Source organism: Dermacentor albipictus, chromosome 2 (assembly GCF_038994185.2).
Source record: "Dermacentor albipictus isolate Rhodes 1998 colony chromosome 2, USDA_Dalb.pri_finalv2, whole genome shotgun sequence".
Lineage (NCBI taxonomy): Eukaryota > Metazoa > Arthropoda > Arachnida > Ixodida > Ixodidae > Dermacentor > Dermacentor albipictus.
The window spans coordinates 183,319,340-183,341,065 of NC_091822.1; the positions used below are offsets into that span (position 1 = coordinate 183,319,340).

Below are 21,726 nucleotides of genomic sequence, written 5' to 3' on the forward strand. Positions count from 1 at the left end.
TCCTTTCGGCGCGCTCTTGGCGTTGGGAGTTATGGGCGGTCGTCCGGTCGTTAATAGGCAATCTCTCTGCTCCCAGGAGAAAAAACAAAAGAAAGAAACAAAGAGCAAAAGGAATGAGGCACTATGTAGGTGACGCACAGGTACGGGAAGACGGACACCTCACGGGCGGGAAAAACATAAATAGCGGGACGCGCCTTCAGTCGACAAATTGCGCAGTGACGCCTGGTCGGGAAGCGCGCTCCGTAATACCGCTTTGGCTAGATTGAATTTTTTCCTCGTAGAAGCCTGTTTCTAGCGGCGCGCACCGTTACTTATTTCGAGCATTTGCACTTCTGTATCTGTCTGTTTGCATCGGCGCGTTATTCCGCGAAGCTTCTTGTACGGGACTGCGCGGGGCTTCCTGAAGGCAGACTCCAAACGATTTGTCACTGGAAGCTACATTTTCGCTCTTTCTTGCAGGTCCCCTCGCCTTGCATCTCTTTCTGTCTTTGTGGTCGTGATTTGTGTTTCTCCGATGTCGTGTCGCGGGACTTTCTTGCACGCTCTTGCCCAAAGCCTTTCTTCTGTCGCGTTTTTTGACATAACAAGGCATGCGTTTCGACGAACACTGAGGATCAGCGAAGGCCGCGATGCAAAACGGGTTTCCTTTTTTTTGCTTAACAAACGTTTACACCGACAACAGCTACAAACACGACGGACGTAAATCGGTGTTATGAAACATCGTTCCAGCGCACAATTGAACACGGACGAGGAGAGACAGACAACACGAGCGTCTCGTCCGTGTTCAATTGTGCGCTGGAACGATGTTTCATAATGCTAATCATAACCAACTAGCCCAGCTGTCCATACTTAGCGTAAATCGGTGGACGGCGCGTCAGGCGACTTGAACGTTGTTAGGGGGTTCTAGCACTGCGTATATGCTGCGCACGTGGTGGCCTTGAGTACTCGAGGCGCCTAAAGAATATATAGTGACGGTTTATACGCAGAACTGACTCACTGGAGACAGATATGCGTGTGCCACAGTCCGAGGAGTCTCTGTGGTGTTTACCGCGTCCAAATAGGAAGCTCGAGTCGGAGCTTCCCTTTCGCGTCGTCGAGGAAACGTGCGGAAAGCCGAGCACGCCGCCAAGTGACGTGCCGAGGCCCCGGCACTGCTTTGTTTTTCTTCTCGTCTCTGTTTCCAATACCGCGGCGCGGACCGGTGTTTTCGGTCTCGAGAACGGGCCAGTCAACGACATTTGGTGCCACCGTCCCTATAGCTCTGCCTCCGCCCCCCAGAGGGCGCCTCCCATAAACCGTTCGGGCTGTGTTTACACAGCACTGATGGCGGTGGCAGGCACCGCGTGCTTCCCGCTTCGCCGAGTGCACCCAGTTCCAGCGTCTGCTTTCTTTGCCTCCGCACTTGTGTGCATCGCAGTGAAAGCTATGTGACGGCTGCTGTGACTCCTCTGCCTCTCTCTGTCAGGCGAGGGCTATATATGCCGGCGCTGCTGACTTTCGCCCTGCGCTGGTGTTTATTTGAGTGCGCCTGCGAAACGGGCACAGATAACATACGGTCACCCTATACGCTGTGCATTCTCACTTAGGTTTCCGCGCTTGCGAGCATCATCGTGTCTTATCGCTATTGGGAAAGTAACGTTCAAGTCCACTTGCTGACTTCACTGAAAACAGCTGATGGAACTTCTTTCCTGGTGGTGTTTATTTACTTACCTAAGCCTGTTGAACGAACATCGAAGATGTGTTATCGATCTGTACGCTCTAGGCGTTCGGGGTGGTGGTAATTATGGCTATATATATATATATATATATATATATATATATATATATATATATATATATATATATATATATATATATATATATATATATATTGTGTGTGTGTGTGTGTTTGTGTGTCTTTGTGTGTGTGTGTGTGTGTGTGTGTGTGTGTGTGTGTGTGTGTGTGTCTGTGTGTGTCTGTGTGTGTGTGTGTGTGTGTGTGTGTGTGTGTGTGTGTGTGTGTGTGTGTGTGTGTGTGTGTGTGTGTGTGTGTGTGTGTGTGTGTGTGTGTGTGTGTGTGTGTGTGTGTGTGTGTGTGTGTGTGTGTGTGTGTGTGAAACAGAGAGATGGGGAAAGCGAGTGTGGTTCTTGTCGTAACCTGTCGTTTGAATGAACCAAAATAATATGCGATCATCTGCGTTAGTTGTGCTGACTTTGATTACTGCACTCCTTTGCCACACACTGAAGGTCACCGCACCGCGTTCCCCTTCCGTCTGGAAGATATTCTAAGTGCGTTTGCTATTTACGCCAACTTCTGTTTCTACACTTGCCTGCCGAAGGGAAGGTCAGTTGGTACCGTGAACTCTCGCTGTGGAGCTGCAACGTTCTAGTCGATGGCGAACGAACGAAATGTGGCCATTAATTGTTGTAAAATGTATTTGCAAGTCCGACAGTTTACGAAAACTTTGCGCTTCTCTTAAGTCCCGAGGAAAAAAAAAACACCTCGTTCGCGCTGTTGCTTTCAACGCGCGAACGGCCGAACAAAGGCTGGGTGTGTCCGGCCTTGATCTAAGATTACGCCTATTAAAGCAGTGAGGACGAACAGTGAGGACACGACGCGTGGGCTAACTGTCAACAGTTGTCCGTCCTTGATTCATTGGCTGTAAACTTATGACCTCGTTGCGTATGAATAAGGATGAACGCCAGCTGCCTTTATGTTCCGATCTTTCGGTCAGCTCGGGCCCCTCTAGCTCGTCTTCCCGCATACTATAACTGCAAGCTTCTCGAGGACGTCCCGATGTAAAGTTCCCTCCCGTTCTCACGTCCTCGTTGCATTTAGACCAAAAGTAGACCAAACGTATTTTAGACCAAACCTCGTAGACCATGCACGTGCGGTGTGCGTTTAATCTGGTCGTGACATTTGCGAGCGTGCCTACTTTTTCAGGTGCATCGGCTCGGCGTCACGGTTCTGCACACAACTATATGGGCGACGCAGAGGAGCGCACGCGACCTTGTAGCTCGTTGATGCGCGAAGTCTTTCTCGGAGGGAAAGCGGTTCGAACTTGGTTTCGTCCCGGATAGACGGACTCTCGCCCGAACCGGCCAAGTGTAGTGTAAGCGCCTTTCCCTCCAATGATAATAAGCGTCCGGCTACGCTTCAGATTTGGGGCGACTGTGGACGGACGCATTGGGGCATCCTTCCCCCAGCCCCTGCCGACCGCTCGTCTCCGCGCTTCTTCTCTACGGAGTGTGTGTAATCAGTGTATATACACGGTTTCGTGTCCCATTTTTGAGTGGGTGGATGGAGGAGGCGATTTCATTTCCTTTATTTGACCAGAGTCTGCGGGGACGCTCTGTGCGAGATCAGGGAACGCGTTCATGCGATGCCGTCCTTGAGGCTTGATCGGTGACTGCCCATGCGAGCACGTTTCGTGAGGACCATGCTTTCTGCAGGGGTGGCGCGTCGCAAACAGTGTGCGAAGTCGGAGGAGAATGACCGCGCTTCGCGTTGGATGTTTTCAGTGCTTTCCGACCTGACCTATTGAAGATATGTAAACAAAGAGGGAGAGAGAGAGATAGGGGAGGGGGGGGGGGGGGGGTATGTTTCTTCAGTCCACTCTGTCTGCAATCACATGTCGTGGGCAGGCCCGAAGGCAGGCAGCAGTGATGGTGGAGGGTGGAGATCTACTTCGTCTCGGATGAAGCCAGGTACCACGGTTGGGAATGGCTAACAAAGAGGCGGAGCAGAAAATAAAAGTGGGCAAAGAATAGAACTCGCGTCGTTTAGATTTTCTTCCTCTTCTTTTTCTTTATCTTTTCTTTATTTCTTAATGGGGCCAGAGAAGTTTGCTGGGAAAGAAGGGCAGGGGGGCGCTTATGTCTCAAATCACAAGATACGCCACACATGGGGCTCGCGTTTCGAATAACTTTGACTTCGTAGGGCATTAAAATGAATACAGAAGCAGACTTCGGCGGGTTGTCACAACGGACTTCGCCATCCCTCTCAGCTTCTTTGCGATGTACGCAACGTCGTCCTCGTGCGCTGGTATCGACTGTCACAGCCACCAAAATGCATGCAGGGACGCTGTGCTAGTCTGAGTATTCGTTGTGCGCAAAACCCCGCACAATTTACGACGCGCCGCAGAGACATCGCCGCTTGGACGTGGGTTCGAATCCCATTGGCGATAGTATTTAGAGTTTTGTGTTTTCTTCGCCTTGTGGCGAGAGTGAAGCCGAGGATGAAAAGGTGGCCTGATGGACACGATAGTAAATTTGCTACCGTCTAGGGGCGGAGGGGGGCGGGTGAGAAGTAAGAGAATTGTATGCATCAAACCCATTGTCGAGCTTCAAACTTATGTAGCACGGAAAAGGAAGTGCTTGTGTGTACGAGAGAGAGAGAGAGATTGGAGTAATGTACGAGAGCATTTGTCTCTCTGGTAGCGCAGTTTGCCTGAAATTCTCACGAGCTCATGCACACTCTAGCGGAAGTTCGTGCCCATCGCAAAAGCACCGCAAAAGCACCTGTGAGAACGGTGCTGATCGATACCTCGTGACGTGCGGGGACGGCATGCACTCCTCATACGTGACCGCTGGACGCAAGTGGGATGGCTGCACAGCCGCTGGGCTTGTTTACTCTTTTTTTCAGCGCATAATAGGCGCATATCGCTCCACCCGGTACGACCTACGAGCTCGTCGACATAAGCCACCTACGTGATCCGCGAACCGAGGCGCCTGAGCGGCCGCTCCAGGTCCCCTAATCAAGTGGGGCAATGTCGGCGTAACGAGCTGGTGCTACTAATTCATCGGCTCTTGCTGCAGCTGCTGCTCGGGGGGCGTGTGGCGGCGCGCGGTACCGCGCAATGAAGCGGTCGTTGGCCGCGTCCGTTTTGCGGCGCTTTCGTTTTCTATCGCTGCTTTGTCTTCTTTGCGGCAGCCGCCGACGCAGGCCGACTTCGCACAGGGCCGCCATTTGCTTCTTTTTTTTTTTGTTGCTTTCACTCTGTGCTGGTGTTCGCTGGTTATATCATTCTGATACTGCAGGAAAAGGTTGCGGGTTCTTTTCCCGGCTGCGTTCGTTCCAATGGGGGCGGAAACCAGACATTCTCGAGTACTGTGCCTGGGGTGCACGTTAAGAAACCTCTCGTATCCCTTGAATTGCTTTCGGTCGTTAACAGCATTAATTTAACTTTGCGGTTCCTTTTGCGGGCCCACCCCTGTAGCCGGAGCCTCCTCGTGCTGTAAATGTCTGAGTGCTTTCCTCGCCGGTCTAGAGTAAAGCCCCTGCATCCACGCACCTGGTCGGCGGAAACGTGTATGGAGGGGCTTTAGTCTAGAGGACCGTGAAGATCCAAGCGTCCGCTGGTAGTGACGTAATCCGGTTAGGTATTTTGAAGGTTGGTGGGAGTATACCCTACAAAAAGGATATAATTCATAAGGTAAAAGTTCTACACTAAATGGTGAAGTTAGGTTCCACTCATTTGCAGAGTTCATTGTATCTCCCTTATATTTACAAGTTTCTTCTCTTTAGTAAGCGAATGCAAGTGAGTGTATTATAGTGAATAGGATTCGTCCTTCCAGTGGAACGCTAACGAGAACGTCGACTCCATACACGTCGAAACGTCATCATCACAGGACTGCACTTCACGGTTGTATGCCGATAAGAGCACCGATAGGGAGTGCCCCTTTTCTGCCTCTTCCCTGCACACGACCGCGGCACTTTCGCCCCACGTTGCGTTGCTTCGCCCACGCGAAGCCTTTCAAGGCGCGGTTATCCATTAGCGTTGTATCTCTCACTCCTGGCGAGACACCGGTGTTCGACGCATGCGCATCTCTGCGTGTTAGCTCCCGCTGCACAGAAATTCTCGAAACTGGGATCCCTTCGGCGTGGCTCCCTGACCGCCCACGGTTCACTCGGCTCCTCTTGAGGCGGGCCGTTCGTTGAAGCGTGTGGTGCCTCGGCGTGCGCGATCGACTTCGCTTTTCTGCTCCGGCCTTTCTTTTTATCTCGGCGACCCGCGTCACATCGCTTGCCTCTTGGCTATACAGCTCGGCTCACTTCATACCCTTGGCGAATGGCGCGTGGTCGTCGTCAGGGGAGCGGACCCCGTGCACCAGCGAGCCCACCGCGGTGGGAGATTGAGTAGGGGAGAGGGGGAGGGGAGGAGAACCTTCCGCGGCTGGGGGGCCACCCTCGCTTGCACTGACGCACCCTCTTCGTGCTGCGCTCGCACCCGACTCTGGGCCCCTCCTCGGCTGTGTACGCGAATGCGTGAGGTCGGGAGACGTGTGCCGGAGTGGAGTTTTGGGCACGTTTTGACTGCGGAGCAAAGGTTGTTGTTTGTTGCGTCCCTTTTTCTGCGGACGCTGGCGCGTGCTCACCGCGGGGGATGATTGACCGGGAGTCGGTTGGTGTAAAAGAAAACACCCCCCCCCCCCCAACCCCCTCCCGTCTCGTAGCATCAAAACAAAAACTAACATCGCGGAACGCATCAGAAACGGCTTGATTAAAGGTCAGCCAGAAACGAGAGATCCCTCGAAGGGAACGCATCGCAGGAGATGAAAAAGAAAGCCAGAACTTTAGCAAAGTGATCGCCCTGAATCAGACAGAAAATTATCAACAAAGAGGACATTCGCTTCACAGTGACCCTCCGCGGTAGCTTAGCGGCTATGGTGTTGCATTTCTAAGCACAAGGTCGCGGGATCAAATCCTGGCCGTGGCGGCCGCATTTGGATGAGGGGCGAAATGCAAGAACGCCCGTGTCCCGCGCATCGGAGGTGCGTTAAAGATCCCCTGCTGGTCAGCCTTAACCTGGAGTCCCTCACTACGGGGCGCCTCATAATTAAATCGTGGTTTTGGTACATGAAGCCCCGGAATTCAATTCCCTCCGCAGTGTTCCAAGGGCAGAGACTCCCTATGAACAACATAACCAGTAACGGTCGAATAAACCCAGTTCAGGTCGGCGAAAGAGCATTTCAAAAAAATTAACACCCTTTTTTTGTTGAAGATGAGGAGACACAGCGGGAAGAAAAGGAAGAAATTGCCATTTGGTTAGGCTTCGCCACAGAACGAGCGTATAGTGAACGCTGCGCGGATGTGTAAGTCGACCGATTGACGGAGGAAAGCAGTGTGATCGAATAGGTCCGGTCGTATACAGTTATGTGTGCTGGTGCAGAATGGAACATTCTCGGCAAGGGAACTTCGCCTCGCGTCTCTCTGATGTCTGATGAAGACAATTTCCCTTGTCGAAACGTCACCTCCAAGCTATGGCTTCCTGAATTGGTCGGCCCCTGTCGATCAAGTGCTGCTTCTTGATGTGAATTCTTCGTCGTGTTTGTATCAACCCTTGTCAAACTTTTCGACGTTGTTTGCGCAGTGTCGTCATCATACCTTGACTAGCGTCAGTCTAGTTCACTCCCGCCAGCCGTGAAAAGGAACCACGCAGTCATGTGTTGTTTTGCTAATGAGAGAGAGAGAGAGTTGAGTGAGGCTATGCGCTGAACTCCTTTTCTTCACTAATATATTGCAGGAGTGGAAGAGAGAAGGAAAAGTGAGTGCGGGGATGAAGGTATTTGAAGAATATAAAGCAGGTAGTGGTGGAGAATTAATAGGTGGGGGACATGGTAAAACGCGAATGGAAAAGTGTAAGGTAGGAATAGGACCTAGGTTAAGAGTCTGGCCAGGATACGGGATTTATTAAGTTCAAAGAAATACAAACTCGTTCTTCTCATCTTTATATACACAATCAGAGGCAGTTAAGGTGTCGATCGATTCTAGCGAGAGCACCGCGCGAAACTGATCAAGCGTAGCGTTGGCACTTCCGCCTGAACGATCGCCGACCGGCTCCGCCATGTTTGTGATCCATGTGCAACGTAGAGAAGGAAACTTGGCAGTCGGGAAATGAGTCTGCTATAGTTTCGGGAAAGCCTCCGACTCGCGCGCTAATAAATGGGCAGACTATATAGTCAGGACAGTCCAGGGGCTGTCCACTTGAGTGGGCGTGTTACTTCTACTGCATGGCATAACTGTCTTTTTTTGGTGAATCCTAATGCAGATTAATTATATTATTCTTGTGAACATCATGTCAAATTAAAGCTACTGTAAACGAATCTTGAATATATAATGAAGCGTTTCCCCTAAAAGTGCACTCATCGTGAACCTTCCCTCGCTTATGCTGGTTATGCCTTTGGCGGCGTCAATGTTCAAATGCAAACAGTTAAAGAAAAAGAACTGCTAATTGGTCGTTTTAGTGAGGAGTTAAAATGAACTAGCTTTTTAAGACCACTATCGCCAGAATGATTCGGCTCTGTGTTCAACGGTAACAAAGCCGTGAAGTCTGTTGGCAGCAACTTCGAATCACCGACGGCCTGAGATGTCATTTCAGGAAAAGGTAGGGGAATTGTATCGGTCTGCCGAGTCGAGAACAGCAGCCAAACCGCTTCTCTTCCGGAGCACTTGCGATATGGCAACCGTTCGTTTTGGGCTGCAGAGCTCAGCTCATTCTCTCCGCCAGGGCGCACTCGAGAAAACGCCGATTGCGAACGATTGGCGTGCTCTCGCAGGCGGACGCGAGCTGCGCGAGCTTGCCTTAACTCCTTTTGTTGTCGCCGCCGCGGCAGTGCGTGACCGCCTTCGCCAAGGTCGTGTGCCGCTGAGCGGTCGTCGTCAGCGGCAGGGAAGGAAAACCCATCACGTCGCTCTCTCTCTCGCTCTCCGCCATATCATCTGGTTCTTTCTTGTGGGCGCGCACTCCTACTATTTATTCTGCGCCTCTTTTGCGCCTCGTCTTGGCCACCCGTGCTGATCCAGTCCGGATTGCGCACCGCGTACCCTCTTCCTCCAGAACCGCGACAACAGCGAAGTGTCCTCGACTTGCGAACTACGCCGTCTGTTGCTGCTGCTGCAGCAGCTCGTCGTCTGCTATTACGTCTGCGTTTTACAGCAGCTGTACTTCTTTTGTCTCGCTCGTGGCTCCCTCCCGCTCGTCTCTCTGGCTGCGAGAAAAGAAAGCAAGCTATCGAGGAAGAAAATGGATGACGTTTCGACGCGTGAGTCATGCGTAGCACGGGAGCGAGCGAGCATCAACGGGCGAGTGGGACGGCGAGCAGTGTCTCGCGACCTTGCGCAGCTGTGGCCGTGGGGAATGCGGAGTCGTGAAGTTAGCTCCCCCGTCGACAACTCTTTACTATAGTTTGCCTTCCTCCGGTGTTCCGTTCTTCAAAATTATACAGGCGCCGCAGGCAGGACACCCGAGAGAAGGTTTGTAAATCTCGAACTTCGTTTTCAGAAGCGTGGGCACCTCTAACCGACCAAGCTCCGTTCCATTACCGGCCTTCACCAACCCATTCCGTCGTTCGGCGCAGTTAAACCGTCATTGTTAATAATTACCTTCCTTGACATTTCGCGGAATATTTATCTTCATTTGGCATGCACACGAAGTCGTTAAAGGCGTTCGCTAATTAATATAAGCTTACTGCCCGCCGTCTCCCCCATATAGGGGTTCGCGACAATTCGCATAGTCGTGCGCAAGGCGTTGCAAATGGCTTCCATTAGCCGATGGGCGCGTCTCACGTTTTGCTCCTGGCGAGGCATCGAGCCTTTTTCATACAAGGACGGGTCTGTGCAGGTCTCTGTTCTGTGCTTTGCCAGGCGCTTGGAGTATAACGCAGGTTTCGTGAGTGGGCTGCATGCCATGATCGAAGCTTTGTGCAACGCGTGATGTTTCCGTTTCCTCACGTTTCCTCAGCGGCTGGACCGCAAACTGTCTTTAGTGCACAGGTTGTCGCAACGTTGCTTCGCCCTTTCTTTTTTTTTTTTCGTTGTTGGTGTGCATCGCGGATCGATTATTCAAATACCCCCCAGCACAATTTGTGATATATGTCCCCGCGGGACTGCTTTTTCGGGCCGTTGCGTCCTTCGCCCTTGATATGGGCCGCCGTCGCACTGCCGTTGTCCGGGAGATGCCGGCCTCTCGGTGCAACGGACGATAAGAGTAGAATGTTAAATGAGTCTTTGTGGGCCGTTATTTTGTATCTGCTTTTCTCGTTTCAAATGATTTCGTGCTCATCTAAGTCGTTCACAAAACGTGAGCCCTCGCAAATTATTTTGCCGCGAACCGATATTTATTTTACATTGCATTGGTTTTCTTTCATGTACCGGATTCGTCGACGTGCGTGTTCATCGTATTTCGTCATGCGCTTGGACCCTACAGGAGGTCAAATTGATGCTAATATTTAAGAGGCCTTCAGCGTTTGCATACCTGTAATAAACAGTCATCCCAAGGAGTCCTTACAATAGACGGATGATAGACCAATTTCATTTCTTAAACCTATACTTGAGCCGTTTTTCAGCGCACGACTTCGAAAACTCGTATAATTCGCGCCGCACCTTGAAACAGCTGGGGCGTTTAGTGCCTCGGTCAGCAGCGACGACCGGCTCTCGCGTCTGACGTCGCCACGACGCACAGATGCGGGGTGCCGCCAGTTGGCGCACAGCGAGCGCGGTTGATGTGCTCCTAACGACGCGGCCGCCGCAGTTCCTAATGACGTCGCATTTCAACCGCACGTGCACGTGTATGTGTGTTAGACGCGCGTTCACGCGTGGCTTGGCGGTCGTACGCGCAGCTACGTTTGTGTGTCAGTAAACGGTGCTGCCAGAAGCGTTACAGCCGCTTGACGCGCAGCCTGTCGTCGCCGCCGTCGCAGAGCAGGGGGACGCCGAGCCCCAGATGTTTCATCAGCCGTGCTGCTTGCTGCTGCCGCCGCGATAACGACACGACGCCGGGCAGTGGAGCAGTCGGCCTCTGCGGTTCGTTCTCTTTACATGGCGGCTGGTCGGCGGACGTGGTCGCGTCATTGGCTCTGTGACGGGAAGTGCGTGCAGCAGCAGCGGAGAGGTTCGCAGGGTTAGAGTTGCCAGGTGGTCGCGCACCCGAAAATGGGCGATCGGCAAACGCTTCCGCCGGAGACGAGGAGGAAAGAGGCGGGACGTTTCGCCCTGTAACGACCTCTGTGGAAGCTGAGCTTCGCGCTCTCGTGCGGTTTCGTTGCCCTGAGAAAGTCGTGGAGTTGTCGGAAGCTGTGTACGCGAACGGGCAAGGGCTCACTTGAATTAAACGCGGACCGCGAACTCTCTTATCTGTACAGAGCGAAGCAAAATGGTATATACAGTATGAGTGCGCGTATTGGGTGTGTAAGAACACCGCGGAGCTGCCCTATACAACTTGTCTGCTATCGATGGGTCCAGCTTGCTCGAGACGCGCACATCGTAGAATGTCGCAGGAAATGTGTCTTTCCGTTTTCAGATGCGGCCATCTTGTCGCAGTCTCCATTTGCCTTTGTTATTATCCCTGACTTTCAAAGAAAAGCAAAGAAAGAAAAAAAAGCTGCAGGTTTAACCTCGCTATAACGCGCGTTGCGTTGAAGAGCGAATGGCGCTCTTTCATACGTAACTCGGTCGAATGTTCTCTTTCGAGGAGTCCTCAACCCACCGGATAAGACGGATGCGGTTTCTTGATTTTCTGTGCACGGGCTGTGTATTCTCTGGCTGTCTCCTTGGTTGAACTTGGCGCTTTGCAGCGGTGTATAGGTACGCAATACTTTCGAAAGTTTGTGTTGAGCTTTTCTGGTTTTCTTTTTGGCCAGACAGACAGCACGTCTGTCCACCAAAATTCATATGGGGGGGGGGGGGGGGGAACTGGGCCAAAAGGCAGCGTTGTGCTCCCTGCCACGTACTTCGGACACCGTTGTTTTTTGTGCGCGTACGTAATGCCTCGTTTCCACCCCACGTAGCACTAATCTCCTTCGATCTATCGCTCTTTATCGCGCGCCACTCCAAGGAGGCATGAATCAGTCTCTGGCTGGGCAGTCGTCTCGGCAGCGCGGGGAAAGGAGGGCGTTTCGAATGCGTTGCTGCGTACGCATCGCATTCGACTCGAAACGTGTCGTTTGTCAGCGCGCGCGGACTCGATTCGGTCGCTGCGCTCTGCTTTGCATGTGCAGCCGCCGTCGCGCAGTAATCGCTCGTGCGTGCAACTTACGTAAGCGCCAGACAGGGTGATGCAGACAGACTGGGTCGGCGGCAGTTAAAACGTACGGGGGCATGCAGCCAACACCGTGCTGCTCAGCACGCGCACGCACAACACGTGCACGTGCGCGGGAAGGCATTCGTGGACACGTCTACAAGACGTGCGCATAATTGAACGCGAATTGAGAATGAACTGGTTGGCACCTGGTGCCGAATGACAGGAACTCAAGAGAGCGTGTTGAATCCAGAAAATGTACGACATTTCGCGGTGATCTGATTGTGGGACTGGAAGCTCCAAAGAACGTTCTATACAGCGTCCTGCAGAACGCTGCATAGAAGTGCGCACGGTCGAGCGCATTCGCCTGACTGCGCGCACCTGATTGGCTCGCGCCTTTTGCTTCGCGATCCAAAACAGTACGAGATCTTTCTGTGAGAAAGCAGTAACGCCCATAGCGTAGCTCAGGGATGTAGAGAGAGAGAGAGAGATGGAGAAAACTGGCGAGGTTAACCAGGTTACACTATGTTTTGCCATCATGCACTGATAAAGTTTACGAAGACGTAGGTATGGTGGCTAAGACCCAACTAGCTGAATGCTCGGCTTTTTGTGTTTTGTTTATTAAGATAGAGAATCGGTGGAACGCCCAAGCACATACGCACGCTATATAGAGAACTGAAAACAACGAGCGTCTTGCGGTTTTGTTCTCTCTTGCTGTACTGTATACTCCATCTGATCAACTAAGTGCGGTGCAACTAAGCCAATACTATGGATCGCGTCAAATGAGCGCAGAAATGAGAAGCAGAAGAAGGGCTCCTCGATCGCCCGTCTCTGATCGCGTTCCGCGTGACGCCGACTGAGTGGAAGTTTCGCTGAAGGATTGGAAGCGAAGTAGCGAGCAAAGAACGAACCCTTCTCTGGAACAAGCAGTCGCGCTCCCTTTACGGATTGGCTGACACCGAGAATTATAGCCTTCGCTGTACTGCACGCAGTTAGCGAGACGGAGTACAGGTTTCACGTCCTCCGTTGTCAGGAGTTGCGGTAAGCGAGACGTCAACACGTATACCTGTTTGCCTCGCTCCTTTCTGTCTGTCGCACACTAGTAGATTCCTCTATTGCTTTTGTTCTCTCCATGGGGAAAGGTCACCCTGCCGGTCTGCAGGCTTGGCTCTGTGGAAGCCGGAGGGGCGTCGTAATTGGTCTATGACCTCCTCTAGCGCCCTCCGTCGTCTGACGGCGAGCCTTTCTCGCTCGCAGCGCTCGATTTCGTCCCAACCAAGAGAACGAAGAAACAAATGGAATGTCTGCAAACGCGCAGTATACGCAGCATACACGCCTCCACTTTGCGCGACGGAGGTTGTCGTAGAAGCGGATTGACTATGTGCGTATGAACATACACTCGATGAGCAGATCCGCATCGGTGACGGGAAAGGGAGGGGGGTCGGCGTATATGTATATGGTAGGATGGGAGGCCTCGTTTCGGAAGTGGGCTGGGAGCGATTGGCGCGCGGCGGCATCCGCTGTGCTGCGACCCCCCGCTGCTCGCCGCGATGTTTCGCGATCGGCAATCACGCTTCCAGCTTCCTGATTAACGCTTCTATCACCGCACGCTGCTCTGAGGCTGACTGGCTGGCAGATTCGCTTTTGCGCTCAGCACGTGCATGTACGAACGCGCGGCCACCTTTGCCGTGACGTGTACTCGCAAGCCGTCACGAAGTTTTCCTTTCGTTAAGGTTTCCCGCTGTCTGTCTTCTAATGGTGTGTCTGTGGCGTCTGTTACGTGTTGACCTGCACATACCGAAACTTCAACGTTCTCGGTGAATGTATATATCCAAACCTGCATTAACTCTGAGTTCTCTCTACTGCAAACGTGTTTATTTGTTTTTTTTTCTTGTTTTTTTTTTCGGCACACTTGTCGTGTTCAGAGCCCTCTCCGCCTGGTTTTCGGCGTTATGATGCTTTTGAAGTTGCTCGCTTACCGCTCCCGGAAGGGCGTTATTTTGCGTTCTCAAGATTTTTGTTGCATAATCCCTAGCATGAAAACATATATTATTCTATTATACTAATGCTACTACTAACCATCTAACTACTACTACTGTTGCTGGTGCTGGTGCTGCTAATAATAATAATAATAATAATAATAATAATAATAATAATAGTAATAATAATAATAATAATAATAATAATGCAGTAGTTGTAGCAGTGGCAGTAGTAGTAGTGATTATTGTGGGTAAGAATGTGATTTATGAACATGGTTACATGACGCCAGCCTTTAGTGCGTGACGCCGCTCGCCTAGAATCGCTAGCATTCCGAGATCGCGCACAATCTACTTTTTCTATTCTGTGCACGATGGTCTTCGTCTTTGTAAACAAGGATCCCCCCGCATTTTTTTTTTTTCCTCTGTGTTAAAGCTGTCTTGTGTCGGTCCTCTTGCTACTGCGAGAGTGTTGCGGCGCGTAGCTCTCGCGTTTTTGGTCGTCTTTCTATCCTGTTCAGTGGGTGTAGCTGCCTTCTTCGATCTTGGCCAGTGCGAAAAGGGCTGGTCGGGTGTAGATATACGGAAGCCGTGCCTCCGTTAATTATTCCTCACGCGAGCATGCTGATTGCTGGCCTACTTTTTACACACCTCGCAGGGCACGCGCCCTGAAAGGTTGCTTGGTCAAGCGATGCATTGGCCTGCCACGTGCTCTAACGGTGCCTTTGCAGAAGGTCACTGACCTTGCGGCACTTGCCGGCAAATGTTTTCTACCAACTGTCTAGTCGTTGACTCACTCACTCACTCACTCACTCACTCACTCACTCACTCACTCACTCACTCATTCATTCATTCATTCATTCATTCATTCATTCATTCATTCATTCATTCATTCATTTGGTTTGTAGTTTACTCAATGCCGGTATTATTTCTTTATTTGCACTATTGATGCTTCTGATGTCCTATACTCGTTCTGCGATTTATATGTTCTGCTGAGGACAGGCGCCAGAATCCACAAAACTTGTTCTTTCGTACGAGAACAACCTTTCATTTGCCGGTTGCTTTCGATAATGATATGTTCGGTTAATTATATGTTCGGGTGTCGCCTGTTATCGTGAGCGGCTTTAACCGTGCGCGAACAGGTTTGTGAACACGGCCCATAATGAAATGAAACGTGCGCTTCCTGCTTTGTGCCAAAGCTTCGCACACGTTGAGTAATTGAGGAACGCTGCCCGTTTCAGTATATATAGTGCCGGGAGCACGTTGCGCGGTCCCATTTCAATGTCAGCGTGAAATGCAAACTGTCATTCTCCGCCCTCCCGCAGCGCAAATAGCACGGATGAATGGCTCTGAATGTAGGCCTCACGGCGGGTAGGAGCGTAGTAAAAACATGCCCGGTAAGGGAGGGGGGGGGGGGGGGGGGGGGTCGGCTGTATGCGAAGCGTTATTCTCGGAAACGTGGAATCGTCGTGATAGTTTCTGCGTGGTAAAAACGCGAGCGCTCCCGTGTGTGTGTGTGCGCGCGCGTCCACAGCAGGGGCTACGGGTGCGAGGAGCGAAATTTATAGTCCCGAGCGAGGAAATGGAACCAGTTGTGGCGGCTGCTGGGGCAGTGTGGCCGAGATGCCGGGTGCAAATGGACGCACACACATGCGCACCTGTGCGCACTTTTGTCGCGCCTTTCACGGCTTTTCTGCGCTTTCCGGAGAGTTCGTGAAGGAAACGGCCCGCGTGGCCAAATGGAGGAAGCGATTCACGCGCGCCAGCGCTCTGGCCGTTTTCGCGGCTAGGCGAAGGCGTGCGCTCTTTGTACTCCGCGCAGACAGTTTCCTCCAGAAACGGGCAGTGATATGAAGACGTCATCGCGCTCACTGTGCGTGTGTGTGTGCGTATGTGTGCGCGTGAGTGTCTGCGAGCCGCAGTTCTTTCAGCGAAATCTAGCCCACATAAGCTACATCACAATTCATCGCTCTGCTCTCTCTGGGAACTGGGACCATTCACTCCTAGCAGCATTTTAGAGTATTTTAGCATATATAGCGTTATACCGTTCTACCGCTACCGGTACTTCCTGCCGCTGACTGCGCACGCGAATGGTTTACTGCGCATGGGCGTGCATGCAGTTGTGGGAGGAGCGGTTTCTGAAATGGTAACGCCGTAGGATAAAAAATAATCCTTGGGGTGCGGCGCTCACTGACCAAATCAATCCCGTCTGACTTTGCCTCTGGGTGTAAGTCAGTGGAACGCATTATACCGCGCCAGGCAGAAAATTTGCCATATATATCTTGCGTCCAATGTTCGCAAGGGAAGTCAGCATATATAGCGACACTGCCTTTGTTGGCTGTTCCGTCAACAACAACAACAAAAAAAAAAACGCTGACCAACAGCCTAAACCTAATTTGGTGTATATATATCACAGTGGCGTAGCCAGAAATTTTGTTCGGGGGGGGCTACGCCACTGGCCCCATACATATATATATATATATATATATATATATATATATATATATATATATATATATATATATATATATATATATATATATATTATTTATTAAAAATTGGCCAAATCGAAAATTTTCAGACAACGCAACTATCAAGCTTAAAACTCCGTGACTCAACAATGAAAAATGATATCACAATTCTGTGAATTGCATCTAATAGTACATCTACAGCGGACAAAATGGATATGTCACACATGAATCTCAAAAAAATGTGGTACTGTGGAAATACGGCTTGTGCAGAACCCTTGTACACAACGTAACCAATTCACGTAAGATACAAATTGACACAGCAAACTTGTCCGCTTTGACTGTTATAATAGATGCCATTTACAGAACCACAATGTCTGTTCTTCATGCATAGCTATTAGTTTGTAAACGTCGTGCTTCTATTTTTTCAAACTTTCGAATTTTTCAAAATATTGAAAATTTTTCAATATTTTGAAAAATTTGAAAGGATTTGAATTTGAAATTGAAAGGATTTAACTTTCTCTCTCAAATGCAACGAATTTCAACAAAAGCGATTAGCAGGATTATCTAAGAAAAGCGTTTCTCCGTTTTACAAGTATTTGAATAGGCCGCATCGGTTCGGGCCCGAGCTAAAGCTTCCTCTTAAACAATTTGTCAATAGGTCAAATCCATGAATAATAACTGTATTGTCATTGCCAAAGATGCTGCAAACGAATTCTTGAACGCTACGCACAGTCAAAACAATAAAATATGTATTTTTTCACAAAAGAATATACTCGTATGTGCCAAAAATTTTGCCCAAAATAACTGATATCAATGTTCCATATTTTTGTCTATTTAAGTAAAGAAAATATCACACGAACTTTAGAACTATATCAGTTCAAAACCAGGAAAGCAGTGCATGCCACTGATATGAAAAATTAAAAGGTAATGAACTGAACAAGTTGAGGACAAATATGTCAACGAAACTTTGTCATTTAAGAACCGTGCCTACATTCTTGTATATATGCAATGGCCAGTGAAAAATCTCAATGACGCTGTAATTTGTATTAATGTATTACGCAGGACCACCTGTCACCGGTCGTGTATCGTGAGTAATTGCACCGAAATCATAGTCGCAACAGAGGGCACGTATAAAAAGCAGGAATTCTGCAAGATATACGAGGGCAAGTCAAATGAATGTGAGCCAACAACGGGGTACTTTATTTAAAAGTAGTCTTCATGAGAATTTAGACATTTGTCCCATTGACTAACGAGTCGTGTGATTCCCGTCTTACAAAACTCCTTGGGTTGCTGCTTCAAAACGTCTGTATCTGGTTCCCTTGAGCTCTTTTTTCGGTTGCCCCAAAATGTAGAAGTCGCAAGGTGACAGGTCGGAGCTGTATGGCGGATGCTGCAGTGTTTCCCACTTGAACTTTGCCAGTTTTGTATTAACCACATAAGTGACGTGGGGACAGGCATTGTCGTGGAACAAGATGACCCCATTCGTCAATTTTCCACGTTGTTCGTCCTTTATTGCGACACACTGCCGTTCTGGCGTTTCACAATATCGGAAACAATTGATAGCCTCTCAAGATTTAGCAAATTCTATCAGTAATGGACCCTGACGACCGAAAAAAAAGTTAACAACACCTTTCCAGCGGAAATGATGGCCTTTGCGTTCTTTGGGCGTGGTAAATACGAATGTTTCCACTGTAAGCTTTGCCGCCGTGTTTCAGGCTCGTAGTAGTGGCACCAAGGTTCGTCCCCGATCACAAATGCAAACAAGAAGTCGTCATCCTCATTGTGATACCCGATCAGATGAGTCAAGGCAGCGCGAAACTTCTCCGTCTTCTCGCGATGGATCAAAATCATAGGGATCCATTGCACACCAAAGAGCCGATAACCGAGAAGCTCATGAATTATGGCGTGAACCGAACCGTGACTGATGTTCAGACGGTCTGCCAGTTCATCGATGCTTATCCCCCGTTCTTGTTTCATCAGCTCATGAACCTTCAAAATTGTGTGGGGGGTGATTGCACGATGGTTTTGGCCCGGTCTTAAAATGTCTTTACAACGTCCTTTAAACCGTTTGCTCCAACGCTTCACAGTGGTCAATGAAATGCCGTGTTCAACGTAAACGGCAGCCATACGGCGATTAATTTCTGTTTTGGAAACACCTTTAGCTGTCAAAAACTTCGCGACACCGAGCTGTTCAACTTTTGAAGTGTCCATTATGTGACCCAACCACATTCAACCCAGTGTATGAGAGCATTAAAGAACAGTTATCTTCACTCCTGCGTGTCACTTTTGTAAATGAGACATGCCGTTCTCCTACGCCCATGCCTCGCAGATAATGAACCGAACCATTATTGCGTGGTTAGGGTAGGCGCACTTTCATTTGACTCACCCTCGTACATTAAAAATACAGATACAATGGGATATACAAATGCGAAAATACGGCTTGATAAAGGACAAAAAAGTGTCACTGGAAACAAAGTTCACTGCCTGTATACACAAAACCTCGCAACAAGATATATAAGTATACGTATAAGTATCCAATGAGTCTATGTATGTAAGAAAAAGTAACTGTATGTAATTTGTCAAACAAGGCAAATAAACATGTTGCACAATCACGGAAGGTGGCGCGCTTGCTCCCCGCTTTTCTCCTTTGCGCACAGAAGACAGAGCCACCATCGTCGGCTCACCCATTCCACTTCTCCTCCTACGCTTTCACTCGCACATACTGCATGCAGCGCGTTGTCACGATTTTATCACCCTTGGACATTATACGAAACGTGAGGGCGACGGCGACAGCAGGAATGCGCCTGGAGTGTCCATATAATTGCTTTCGCAATAATATAATAAACGTATCCGGAAACTGAAGCGTCCCGTCGCCCATTACTTTCCGTAAAAGAAGTATCAAACTCGAACCTTCACCATGCGACAATTCGCTGCGCCGCAACAATGTATTTTTTTTTCTGTGGGGTGGAGGCACCGAAATGAAAAAAAGAACGCATAGGAAACTATGTTGGCCAGAATCGAATGCCTACATCGGGCACCTAGTGGGGCTACGGAATTAATACCGAAGTAAATATGAGACGATTGGCCCACTGAGAACCATACGCATACTGCTCAGTATCCTACACCGGCGAAACAAGACTTTCCGGAAAGGTTCCGCTCAAGGAACGCGGTGCAATACTTCGAGTCCCCACAGTGATGGCAGCGAGCGACCATTGTTTTTTTTTTCTCGTCTACTAGCCAGAAAGCTTCCAAAACTCTGTCAGGTGAAAATCCACTCGGCCAGAGCAAACCGAACGCCCACCGAAGTGCACCGCGCGGTGGTCGGGGCCATACGAGAAAAACATATGCGCTCTGGCTCGCTCTGGCAGCCCGCGGGTAGGGTAGCGAGAACAAAAAAAAAAAATTGAAGGGGCTCAATGTGTCCTCGGCAAATAAAAGTCAAAGTAGAAAAAATAAGTAAGAACGTAGTTACTTTGGCTGGCTTTAGTGTCTTCACATGGATGTTCTGGCGTAGGTTAAAAAAAAATGTTGATATTTCTTTATGTGACATGACGGCACAAATGAACCACCCCAACGCATCGTCTCATTGGACCTCGCTGCGTGCTTTGTCGACTCGTCTGCTAGTGCGTTGATTTGGCTTGTCTCGTTGTATGTTCCGATGTAAGACTTTAGAAAAGTCAGTGGACCTTTGGCGTCAAATGTTTAAGACAACATTAAAGCCACAAAGTTCCGCAATTGAAAATTTAAAGCACAACTTTGGAAATGTGAATGCACGTTTCACATCAAGAGCTTATTATATTTATACCCATAAAGTTTCGCAATTGATATCCATGCGCTCCATAGATTCCGTGGCCTCAGTGAGATGCCGCGGCGAGCCCGCTCACAATCAAAGCGCCCTTGAAACTTTGTGCTCGGATGGGACTGCTTGGCGTTATGTGACTGCCGGTGTATGGGCGTCGCCACGAAATCCAGCCCGAGTTCGCAATCTTTATGGTTAAATGTCTTTTCGAGCATCAAAAAGACATTCTAGACAAAATCCAGAGTGATTTCCGGCGCCGGGGGTCGCTTTGGTCGGCGGTGCATGGACAGCACGAAAAAATTTCGGGGGGGGCTGAAGCCCCATAAGCCCCCCCCCTGGCTACGCCCCTGATATATCAGAATATGATAAGTCAGCTGCACGGTGAATGACTGGCCCGTATTCGTATACGCTTTTACGCTACAGTTGTTCGTAAGAGAAATGTTCCGCCAATCCTGGTGCTACGAATACTGTTACCGAAGGCGGCTGACCATTGGCAAAGTGCACTTACGAAGGAGAAATTTTGCGAATTCGACTCACAATCTTTTAAGGGACTAACATACGGAGTTCCTTTTCAGTTTGCCCACCAAACGAACATTCACACCGTGTAAAGCATGACGGTGTGTGAACATAACGCGAACTGAACCCATAAAGGTGTGTTGCCCCCAGTTTGCTTCATTTTCTTTTAATACTGATGCTAAACAAAGGATAGTGCGTGATGTCAAACGAATAGAAGTATAGAACTTTCACTTGATCGAAGCGAAGGCAGCCGTATACATATATCTGTGTGACCCTTGAATTTACATTTCGATTTCTATCGTGACGGTTGCTTATCCGCCTCTCTGGCACCACGCATCTTCTCACGCATCTCTGCACCCAACGCGCTATATAGCACGCAGAGGCCCGCAGTGAGTAACTGCCCGCTGTCTCCGCTCCTCTTTCTGCTCGCCGTGAAGGGCTGTCTTCAGCGCCATTGTTTGACTGGCGACCATTCATGGACGACAGCTGTATGTGCGCTTGTGCTCAATCGTGAGCCTTGCGGAGCAGCGGTCGTAACTTGTTGGTAAAAGAAGACCAAAGGAAGAAGGATACAAAATAGAACATTCTCTGCCGTACTCGCCTTTGAATTGCCGCGCCTGTGGGTCCCGTGTCACCGGTGTCGAGCGAGTGAGTTGTCCGTTAAATGGGTGCAGTGGCATGGAAGCTGCGCGCTGTGTGGTATTGAAGCACTGAGGTATGGAAGCAGTGCGTCGTAGAAAGTAGTGCCATACTTTTGCAATGTATATAACTCGCGCTGTGAACTAATTAACGACCGTTAGTTGTTGAGAGCTCTGCGTTTCTCTCTCTCTCTCTCTCTGCTCCTTCATCCCTGGACTTTGCAAAACACTTCAAGTTCTCGCCCTGTGCCTCATCGGCGTCCTTTGTTTACCTTTCCCGAAAGCAGACGACATGGGCGCCGATATGTACGTTGCACACGAACACAATGT

General features: G+C 49.8%; 1 protein-coding gene across 2 annotated transcripts in view; it reads left to right on the forward strand.

Moving 5' to 3' along the window:
* RhoGAP1A (Rho GTPase activating protein at 1A) overlaps positions 1 to 21,726 on the forward strand; it is a 172,047-nt gene that overhangs the window by 113,274 nt on the left and 37,047 nt on the right. The window contains exon 1 of one of the 2 annotated variants that reach the window (XM_070534549.1): positions 9,133 to 9,235. The exons of the other annotated variant lie outside the window; for it this stretch is intronic. The gene's annotated coding sequence lies outside the window, so the exon portion shown is untranslated. Of the gene's footprint in view, positions 1 to 9,132; positions 9,236 to 21,726 lie in introns of those variants that run through there. 2 annotated transcript variants of the gene reach the window in all.